This window comes from Nilaparvata lugens, chromosome 2 (assembly GCF_014356525.2).
Source record: "Nilaparvata lugens isolate BPH chromosome 2, ASM1435652v1, whole genome shotgun sequence".
NCBI lineage: Eukaryota > Metazoa > Arthropoda > Insecta > Hemiptera > Delphacidae > Nilaparvata > Nilaparvata lugens.
In genome coordinates, this window is record NC_052505.1 from 42,417,254 (window position 1) to 42,428,251 (window position 10,998).

Sequence of the window (10,998 nt, forward strand, 5' to 3'; positions counted from 1 at the left end):
CTTCCTGCTACATCTCGTGTCGTTTTCCTGCTCTGAGTTATATTCATGTCGATTCTCTACAAGATTAATCTGCTTCAAGTGTTTTATTACTGTGATACCGCTTCAATATCTACCTGAGACTTATTATTGTTGAGTATAATTCATAAAGACAGTATAGAACTAAGCAAGTTGCGCTCCCACCTAGATGTGAGATTCCCACATTTGTATGAAATACTTTGTTTTACACCACCTTGTTGTATTGAACTTGATTTATTTGTTTGAGTAATATTCATTTGATCAACTTATTGTTGGTCTGGTCCTCCGATTATTAATAAAAGTGTATTCGTTTCAATTGGTGTTCACTCAGTCCAACCTGGCTCCACCAGTAGAAGCTACTAAGTAATTTGTTATTGCGCCCACCTTGGTAGCTGTAACAGCGCTAAACTTATTTCAATTTCCAAAGCTATTTGATTTGTCAAATGATAGACAAGATTAGCAACAACAATGTTAATCAAATGCTGCCATTAGGTGGACCTCACAGTACCAGAGTTATTATATTTATATTGAGTTACCATGAAGCAAAAATACCATAGGAATATCAGCGGCTTGAGTTAACAGTGAAATTTAAAACATAAACGCCCTATACTATACCATTAAATAAAACACCATGGGGTGTTTTTTATGCTATTGTTTCTCTATGATGTTACAAATTACGGTAGTCTGAGTATATAAATTATCTTCAAACAACCAATCCAATCAACTCTAGGGCTTCAGTGAGTCTGGTTGATTCTCATTCAGTTTATAATTTGGTTAGTGGAAAACTTTTTATAAAACACTTAAAAACTTCATTTTATAGAACAATCCACATTTGGCTAAACTACTCTAAGCTTAATCTCGAATCATTTCTCTAAATGGATTTTCCAACAAGTAGCCTGACTGCAGTAGGCCTAACTTACATGTGCCACTTAAATAATCACTTATGTTAGCAAATCCTTTTTCTTAATTTATTGAATAAATGATGCAGTAACTTAACTACAGTATTAGAAAGAAGATGAAATTCATAAATATCTCACAATAGGGAATAAGGTCTAAATATATTCAACCTAACCTATTCAGTAGCCTACCCTATACTTCTAATATGATTCAAGTATTCTAATGATAGAACAAAGAGATTAATAAAAGTTGCTAGCCTATTATAAAAAAATTAAATTTGCTATTTTAAAATAATATTTTCAACTTTAGTAACTAACATCCAGATTAAACTTACCTCACAATGAGAATTATTGAGAAACAAAATTCTGTAACAATTTAATAGATATCACTAACCAAAAAGTATATTTTTGCATTATCCCAATCCTAATTATAATTACATTTGAATACATTACATGAAAAAATAGTAGCCTGTAAAACAATAGGAATAGGTAGGCCTACTCCATAAGAAGCTGTTTCTGTTGCAAAATACAAATGTACTTTACATTATTATTATTATGCATAACATAACCTATAAACGTAATGCTATTATATTGAAAACATATTAAATTTTCTAGAAAAAATAAATATGTACCGGTACCTATTATATTTTATTAGAAAATATTATATTATTTCTATTTATTTTTTGGTGCAATCGCAAATCATATGAATATAATTAAAAAAGAATGACAGACCAGGTCCAAAAGTATTTTATTCCCAAATTTTAATAATGAAAAACAAGTCCAAAAAGATCAGCCAAGTTGTTTTTACTGTTTAAAGTTCAAGTCCAATATTTTCGTTCAAATGTAATATATAATGAGCTATGAATTACCCCAAGTGGGCTAATTAGTCCATATCATTCCAGAAAATAAGTCAGACTTGAACCATTTCTCAATCACAAACACATTACTATATAGTACTCCCACTTTGGCCCGATATTTTGAGTTCCAGATATTTCCAATTCCGCCATCTGACAAACAAATAATTTGAGTACCAGATACTCTCAATTCCGCCTTGCAACATATTTCGAGTTCCGAATATTTCCAATTCCGCTGTCTGACAAATATTCGGAGTTCCACCCAGCAACAGTTTTCAAGCATAGGACAATTTTAACATTGATATTTTGAGTTCCAAATATTTCCAATTCCGCGGCCCCCCCACCGGTGCACCAGTGGCAGTGGATCAGGTCCTCCCAGATCGTACTCAATGGTGAAAGCCGCACATCGATTTCTCGAACCGTTCAAAAGTTACTCTCATTAAAGATACTGATAAATCATCTATCTATACTATAATAATAGAAATATACACGTAACTGATTTGGAAAATGATTTTTTGACGCATCATCACGTCTGAACTAATGGACTGATTGACTTGAAATTTTGCATAAAGATTCTTTATTAACCGAGGATGGTTATAGACCTATTTTCAATTTCCCAATATTTCATTACATCAAGTTTTCAGTTTGTAAAGCTTTAAAATAGCCCCTTGCGGAGCACGGGTTACCTGCTTGTGACAAATATTTTTAAGATATTCTCTTCCTCATGGATACCCTATTCTTTTTATACACATGATAACGAAGAGATTGATACCTTCAAGGATTATTGAGAGACACGGTTTTCTAATGTATTGTCAGGTTTGGCATAGGCCTAATATGGAGGGAAAACATGGTTTTGGCTGCGAACCGTACTTTTCTCTCTTTTTCCACGCTCCGACCGTGGAAAATTAACTTACAGCCCTCAACTAGATGTAATTTTGAAGCTTTGGGAATATTCTACAAGGAGAGGTACCTTCAACGCCGGTGGAATGGGAAACAATAATTTTCAATCCATGTCAATATTCAATGATAGGTCTGTTCATGTTCCCATCCAAAACGTTTTAGTAACATATAAGAAATATTTTCAAAACCTACTCCAAAATCCAACACTCTGGTCCGCAACATACCCTTCAACTCGACATAGCCCAGTCAGCAGTAAGGCTTGATTCAAGGCTTGAATTAGAAGCAGCCTTCACTTGCCAATCAAGGCTGAAGTTGAATCCAGCTGGAAACGATCTTGCTTGACATTCAACTCGGAATCCCCTTGAATTTCCATACTAGAATCGAAAGCAGCATACCCTTGTTTTTCAAGGCTAACAAACTTGGTTGGAATCGATCTTGAATATGGCTCGATAGGTATTTGTTCGAATTTTGCTTTTATTGCATGGGTCAAACAAGTCTTGACTTTGCCTTGAATACCCCTTGTCAGTTAAAGCCGACAGACTTGATAGGAATTGATCATGAATATGGCTCGATAGGTATTCGTTCGAATTTAGCTTTTATTGCATGGGTCAAACAAGTCTTGACTTTGCCTTGAAAACCCCTTGTCAGTTAAAGCCGATTTGAATTGATCTTGAATATGGCTTGCTATGCATTCCCTTGAATTTTGCTTCTATTGCGAGTGTCAAACAATCCTCGAGTAGCCTATTTTACATTGTCTTTTTGGATATTCCCTTCCAAAATCTCCTCCAATACAGGGGAGAGGAGACCAACCTGTAGTGTTCATGTGTTGGAATTTTGAACTAAAGTTTAGTGCAGCGCCTTTTTTGAATGCTGAATTGGTCTGATTCAGTATGTTTTCATTGTATTCAGTTATAAAAGTTATTCAGCTGCTGGAAATGCCCTAATATTATATTGAAGATAGTGACTCTTATGTTTCATTAATTGAGTCCCCTTTTACAGAAGAAAAAATACAAGAGAATAATTTATTTGACACATCTTCATATGAAATCAAGATTTTCTTTAAGGGTAGACTTTGAATGAAATCAATGTTATTGTTCAATCGATTGTTATGTATACAATTTTTTATGATGATAGTACATAGAAAACCTGTTTATTCACGGTATAAGGCTTTCTAGACAATAATTGTCTCTTACTTATTACTAAGTAGTTGAGCTATATTTTATTACTGATCAGAGCTATTTATTGAAGGGTTGACCGCTTATTCAAGAGTCTTAATCAAACAACATGTAGGCTTATAGGCCTACGGATTTGGTGGATTAAAATTTGAACTGGTGATTGGCATAGAACTGGAACTCTTATTGAAGTTCATGATCGAAATCAACCCTGAATGGAATCACTAATTACATTGATTATTAATTGATTGAAGCTTCTGAAATTGTATAATAATCATAATTGAAGGTTAGAGGATCAGTCAATAAATCTTGATAATCGGAAGGAGAAAAGGGAGATAAACTTAAAAAAAACTAAGTAAACTTTTAAAACTGAGACATTGGATAAGGAGTGAATTCAGTGACTGAGATAATAAGAGTGTGAATAACATTTGAATAAAGAATAGACTAGACATGGATGATGAGTCATTAGACAATTGGCGTAAAAGTGAGTCATGAGAGAAAAATATAGGTACAGACTTATCATGTTTCAGATTATATATTATATTATTTTATGCTATGTTACTAGATTCCAAAGAAACCTCCATTCAGTCCATATGAAATATGTTTTTGTTCAACTCTCCTTTCATTTTTTATGTTCATTCCACCTTTTTGAGGGGCACGTCTTGTCCCTCAAAAATTGAAAAGATCGCACCACATCAGAGAATATGACGAAGAAATGAAGAAGTCACTTGCTGAACTCTTTCCCAATTGATAATTAATAATTCCATTCAATCCTACCAAGCAATAGACCTAGTTGCTATCTGAATTAAGATTCTACACCGTAGACTAGCTAATTAGAAATGAAAATTCGCCAATGAATATTTATTTATTTATTTATACGTGGATACAATAACAAATCATATAAATATGATTGGGAAGGAACAACAGGCTTGGCCCTAATCTAAAAAATCTAATTGCTGCTTGGGGGTTGTGATAAAATGTTAAATAATTCCCTGATTTGTGGCATTGATATTCCCCCACTTCACGAAATACAAAATTCAATTGAAAACTGTTGTAATAGTTCAGTACAAGAGTATACTGAACTACAGATGAATTCCTTAAAAGGTATTTATACAATAAAGTGCATATTCGATGGAAAATTATACACATTATAGAATGAAACTCAAATCATGCATTATATAATAATGTAATATAATCGTGAATTGCATAATATGAAATGTATATTATGGGTATAGAGAAATTCGTCAGAAATCTGATTCTAAGCTGAGAAATGCAAGCATGTTAATGATCACTATTTTTCAACAAGATTAAAATAAAAAATTGGAAATAGATTTTCTGTCTGGGTAGCAAACCTTATCTGTTTCAAATTACACAAAAAGCAACCATTTGTGAGAATCCCTCTCACAAGCCCCAAGCAGCAATTAGATTTTTCTTAAATGAAGGGCGAACCCTTCATTTAAGAAAAATCTAATTGCTGCTTGGGGGTTGTGATAAAATGTTAAATAAGCTTTTTGAGAACTTTTTAATAAAATGTTACAATTTGACATACGCTCTACTAAGGTCTAGGATGTTTTGGTGAAAATGTTTTCAAATCCTCCCAAAATTACGCTAGAAATTAACGTAACTTTAATTCAATTAAAATATTAACTGCTTCTTATATTTGATAGAGCTTCTCAATCAGCGATCTATATAGCAGTCCATGGAGCATGTTTCCAGTTTTCTGCTGAAGGATAGAACATGCAACAAAAAATGTTTTGTTTCATGGTCAGGAATTTGCACTACCCTATTCAATTTTCAAACAAAAGGGAAGACAGCTTTTTGTCAGTGACATTTTGGGCTGAAAACAGGAATCCAACACTCGCCCTCTAGCAGTCTCCTTCACTCACTCACTCTCTCTCCCTCTAACACACACTTTCTCACACCCACTCTCTCACTCACTCACACTTTCTCTCTCTCTCACTCACACACACATACAGTCCCACACATACACAAACGCACATGCACCTACTTTCTACTTTCTATTTTCCAGTCACCACTATATTTCTCCACTATACGTGCTATAGTGTGTCCAACGGCCAACTCCAAGGTACGAAGTGGAGAGGGTATGATGGTTTGGTTTTGAATTTCTGAGACAAGACAAGAGTTCTTCCATTCGAGAATTTCTGTTTGTTAGTTCACTTTTCACTACGGTTTAAACTTTAAAGCTTTAAAGTGGATGACATATCGCACAGTGCGCTCCAGTAATCCAGTGAGATAGTTAGTTGTAGTGTATAGGTTTGTTTTAATTATTGAGTTTCTATCTGTTGTTTTTCCTGTTTCCTGTGTTCTTCATTTTTGTCTTCGTTCCTCTTCGTTACTGTGTCTGCTCCTGAGTCTACAGTGTCAGTGCAGGTAAATGAAAACTACAACCATATTTTTTTATTACGGTACCAACTTGATTTATTGTATTGGAAACAAAATTGTTTTGAAAATTCTTATTTGATGTCGTCAGATCCAGTATTGTCAGAAGTTTCAAATAGATTTGGAAATGAAGTCGTCTTTCTTTATAATTTTCTCAATTTTTAAATAATTTACAAATATTGCCCACTTCTTATTTATCTACAAATTATTTGAAATAGTATCAACTCTATTTTTAATGTTGAGTTAGAATGAATCAAAATTTCATGCAATCGCTTTTGATCTTTTACTCAGTCTGATAGCTTATTAAGACAATACCTATAGTTGAATGAATCCACAGTTATTTTCTCTTCAAAAATGTTCTATGTCTATCCCATTTTATGAAAAATATTCAAATTTTGAACACTAGTTGTTCACTGCTTTTGGGATTTGAATTTGGGATACAATATTCCTGAATAGGACACTCCTTGTTTTTATAATCTTTGATCACTTGGTAGAGAGTTACTGGGAAGGATATTTTTAATATTCTTTCCAAAGAATGGACATTGATATGTCCAAAGCTCCGCCAATTTATGTAGATGCATTACAATATTATCTTGTATAGGTAGTTATTCCAAATTGATTTTTTTTCATACCATTGTACAGTTCAATAATTTTTTTCTTAGTTTATGTTATGTAAATTCATCTAAAACTTTGCTGTATTGTAAGCTATTGTATAAGTTTAGTGTAGGCCTATAAGCCAGTATATATTGTAATCTACATAAATAAAGTAATCAATCAATCAAGCTTCATTTTATGTTATCAGGAAACTTTTGACATTTTCTTTTCCCTTTTAATATTGAATCCCTAATTTCAATCAACTCATTTTTTTAATAGTAATACGGTACCAAAGTTACGAGAAATTTTCTAATTTAATTGCTATCTTTAATTAAAAAATCATGACCTAATTTCAGTTATTGTTTCTATTACAGCGAAGAAGCGAGTCCAAACAGCAGTGAAATAACAAGAGCTTGCATAGATGAGGAAATATCATCAGATAATCTTTACTTCCATTGAGAGAGATGGTCAATTTCCAGTCAGAATGGGAGGAGAAAATCGTTTGTGAGTAACTCCAGCAATATATAATATTTTATATAATAAATATTTCTTGAATAGAAATAAAAAATAAAAATCTAAGTACACTTTTTTAAAATTTTTTATATACCTACGACATGTTTTGGCCATGATGCCATTATCATGTAATTGAATAGAAAATAGCATTAAATAAATACTATCACAAGCTACTTATTCCTGATCACTTATGCTAGTACATTGATATGATTTTCCAGACTAGGACTGTAAATTTTAAATTTATATTTGCATGATTTTATCAAAAATAGGGTTATTGATGTCCAATTGAATTAAATTTATTATTTTATCTCTTATTAATTTGCCGGCGCATAAATGTGAAATTCGTCTTTAACATTCAGTGCAGGTTTCAGGGCCCCAGTTTTACACTTATATTTCCATGATTAAACAGAGATAAAATAATAAATTCAGTTCAATTGGACATCAATAATCCTTTTTTTATAAAATCATGCAAATTTAACTGGATGGCTCGTTAGAGTAAGTGATAATGAACCGGTCTAATTATCAAGAGAACCCGAGTTCTAATCTCGACCGGGGGCAAAAGTTTTTGACCACAGCACAATCACATAGATATGGTCTTTCAGAGGAGACGATAAGCCGACGGTCTTGACTAACTAAAAAGTAGTCACCTCTCATCATCATCCCTCTCACTCATTACCCACGCACAAGCCTATGAGCTTATGTGGGCATCATCCTCAGTATTATTATTATTATCATTATTAAATATAAATTCAAAATTAACAGTTTGAAAAATCATATGAATGTACTAGCTATGATCAGAAATAAGAAGCTTGTAATAGTATCTATTCAATGTTATTTTTTATTCATTTTATTTTATTCAATTACATGATAATGGTATCAAGGTCGAAACATTTCGTAATAAACAATTTAAAAAAGGGTACTTGGAGTTTTATTTTTTATTTCTATTTAAGAATAGCCCCAACGAAAAAATATTATATAGGTATGTCTTGATTTATTCATTCAATTAGTTATTTATCCATTTAGTGTATTATCCGATAAGTAGCCTACACCAAAGTCAAAGACGATGTGGTTTACAATCTAGGTACATTATGCTCATGCCTTGTTATACAAAGTGTTTCAGAGGAGTATTTTAAACTTTTAATTCAAAAAAGGAACGCATCTACCGATACAATTTCCAATGAATAGAAAAGGATCTCTTATCAAATTTATAACTTTTTTCTTTTAGAGACATTATGATGACATGAATCGATTATTTCCAACGCAAAATTTGTTTGGATATTCAACAGAACTAGTAAAATATTTTCAACTTCAATGTTTATTAGAATTCGCAAGGTTTTGGAAGGAATATAACTGAATATTTAATAATAACCTTGTATCTTGAAAGGATAGAACTTGTGTAAAGTTCAATGCTGAGAAAATTTAATGACCATTATTCTTTAAAATTAACTCAAACCGTGGAAATCGTGATTACATGAAGACATAACATTGAATTGTCAAATACTGTAACTGTATGTTTGGATCTCTTCAACTAATAGGAAAGATAACCCCTATAGTGAGTATAGTTATGAAATTTTCTGTTAATTTGTATTGAACATAGGGAGTCTAAGAGTGCAGGGCCCCCACGCGCACATTTTACTGCATCATTTTTGGAATGTCATCTGAGAGACATCGTAGATTTCTTTCAGCTTCTTTCCTAGAATAATAATAATAATATTATTATTATTATCATTATTAAATATAAATTCAAAATTAACAGTTTGAAAAATCATATGAATGTACTAGCTATGATCAGAAATAAGAAGCTTGTAATAGTATCTATTCAATGTTATTTTTTATTCATTTTATTTTATTCAATTACATGATAATGGTATCAAGGTCGAAACATTTCGTAAATAAACAATTTAAAAAAAGGGTACTTGGAGTTTTATTTTTTATTTCTATTTAAGAATAGCCCCAACGAAAAAATATTATATAGGTATGTCTTGATTTATTCATTCAATTAGTTATTTATCCATTTAGTGTATTATCCGATAAGTAGCCTACACCAAAGTCAAAGACGATGTGGTTTACAATCTAGGTACATTATGCTCATGCCTTGTTATACAAAGTGTTTCAGAGGAGTATTTTAAACTTTTAATTCAAAAAAGGAACGCATCTACCGATACAATTTCCAATGAATAGAAAAGGATCTCTTATCAAATTTATAACTTTTTTCTTTTAGAGACATTATGATGACATGAATCGATTATTTCCAACGCAAAATTTGTTTGGATATTCAACAGAACTAGTAAAATATTTTCAACTTCAATGTTTATTAGAATTCGCAAGGTTTTGGAAGGAATATAACTGAATATTTAATAATAACCTTGTATCTTGAAAGGATAGAACTTGTGTAAAGTTCAATGCTGAGAAAATTTAATGACCATTATTCTTTAAAATTAACTCAAACCGTGGAAATCGTGATTACATGAAGACATAACATTGAATTGTCAAATACTGTAACTGTATGTTTGGATCTCTTCAACTAATAGGAAAGATAACCCCTATAGTGAGTATAGTTATGAAATTTTCTGTTAATTTGTATTGAACATAGGGAGTCTAAGAGTGCAGGGCCCCCACGCGCGCATTTTACTGCATCATTTTTGGAACGTCATCTGAGAGACATCGTAGATTTCTTTCAGCTTCTTTCCTAGAATAATCTTACTATAAGTTAAACAGAACTGAGCTCCACTCAAAAATAACGTTTTTGCGGAATGAATGTCCTTCATTTCGCAAACCATTTATGACTGATCATTTTACACAGTACTAATAAAATTGTTTTGATTTTTTTAGATAAAGCATATGAGGACAGTGGGGAGCGCTAATATTGGCCAATGTGTCAATAATATCTTGAGAAGATTAATGATTGATGAGCTGGCCATGAAATTCTCATATACTGGCCGTGCATCAAACGGGAACACAAAAACTCCATTTCATGGGAGTGAGATATCGAAATGCATACTGAGTAAGTAGGCTACCGTATTCCTTTATAGTCGAATATATGACATTTTTGGTTATGTAAATATGGATGTTACTTATTTTTATTGTATGTTAATTTATATGTTAGCAAGGTTAGCGTTTTAGGCCATATTTACACTGCACTGTAGTAGATGTATTTTCAAACCATATTTGTGCCGTATTTGTTTTTCAAACCATACCTGTAGGTACCTATGTACGAATAAAAACAAACAGAAATTCAAGTACCCATTTTAAAATTAGCATATTTTTCTTATAAATAAAAATATTAGAATATTATTTCTATATTATAGGTACTATTCCTATTTTTCTTAGATTTCTATTTTTATGTATTATTCAAGAGTAGCCCTAAAGAAAAAAGACTATAGGTATGTTTTTTCCCAGTACGGTAATGCGTTCACAATAGCTTGCTCAAAGTTGCAACCATATTAGTCCAGTCAATATAGACATGAAAAAGGGGGCCTGCTGGCAGTTGATATTCTATTTCTGATTTTTAATAACTATATTTTTTGATACATCAATGAAATTTAAACTTGAACTTTCAGCAGTAAAAACTTAAAAACATTTTGGTACATTATCCATTACCTATCAATATTTGGCAATAAAATAGTTTTGGGCAAAGCCTGCTATTGTTTCCCA

The 10,998-nt window shown here is 31.9% G+C and overlaps 1 long non-coding RNA gene across 1 annotated transcript; it reads left to right on the forward strand.

The window, feature by feature from the left end:
• Nucleotides 1–2,915: 2,915 nt before the first annotated feature.
• Nucleotides 2,916–10,632, forward strand: LOC120349891. The gene is made up of 3 exons (XR_005570490.1): nt 2,916–6,228; nt 7,206–7,335; nt 10,177–10,632. It is a non-coding gene; the product is annotated as an uncharacterized LOC120349891 (long non-coding RNA).
• The last annotated feature ends 366 nt before the right edge of the window (nt 10,633–10,998 follow it).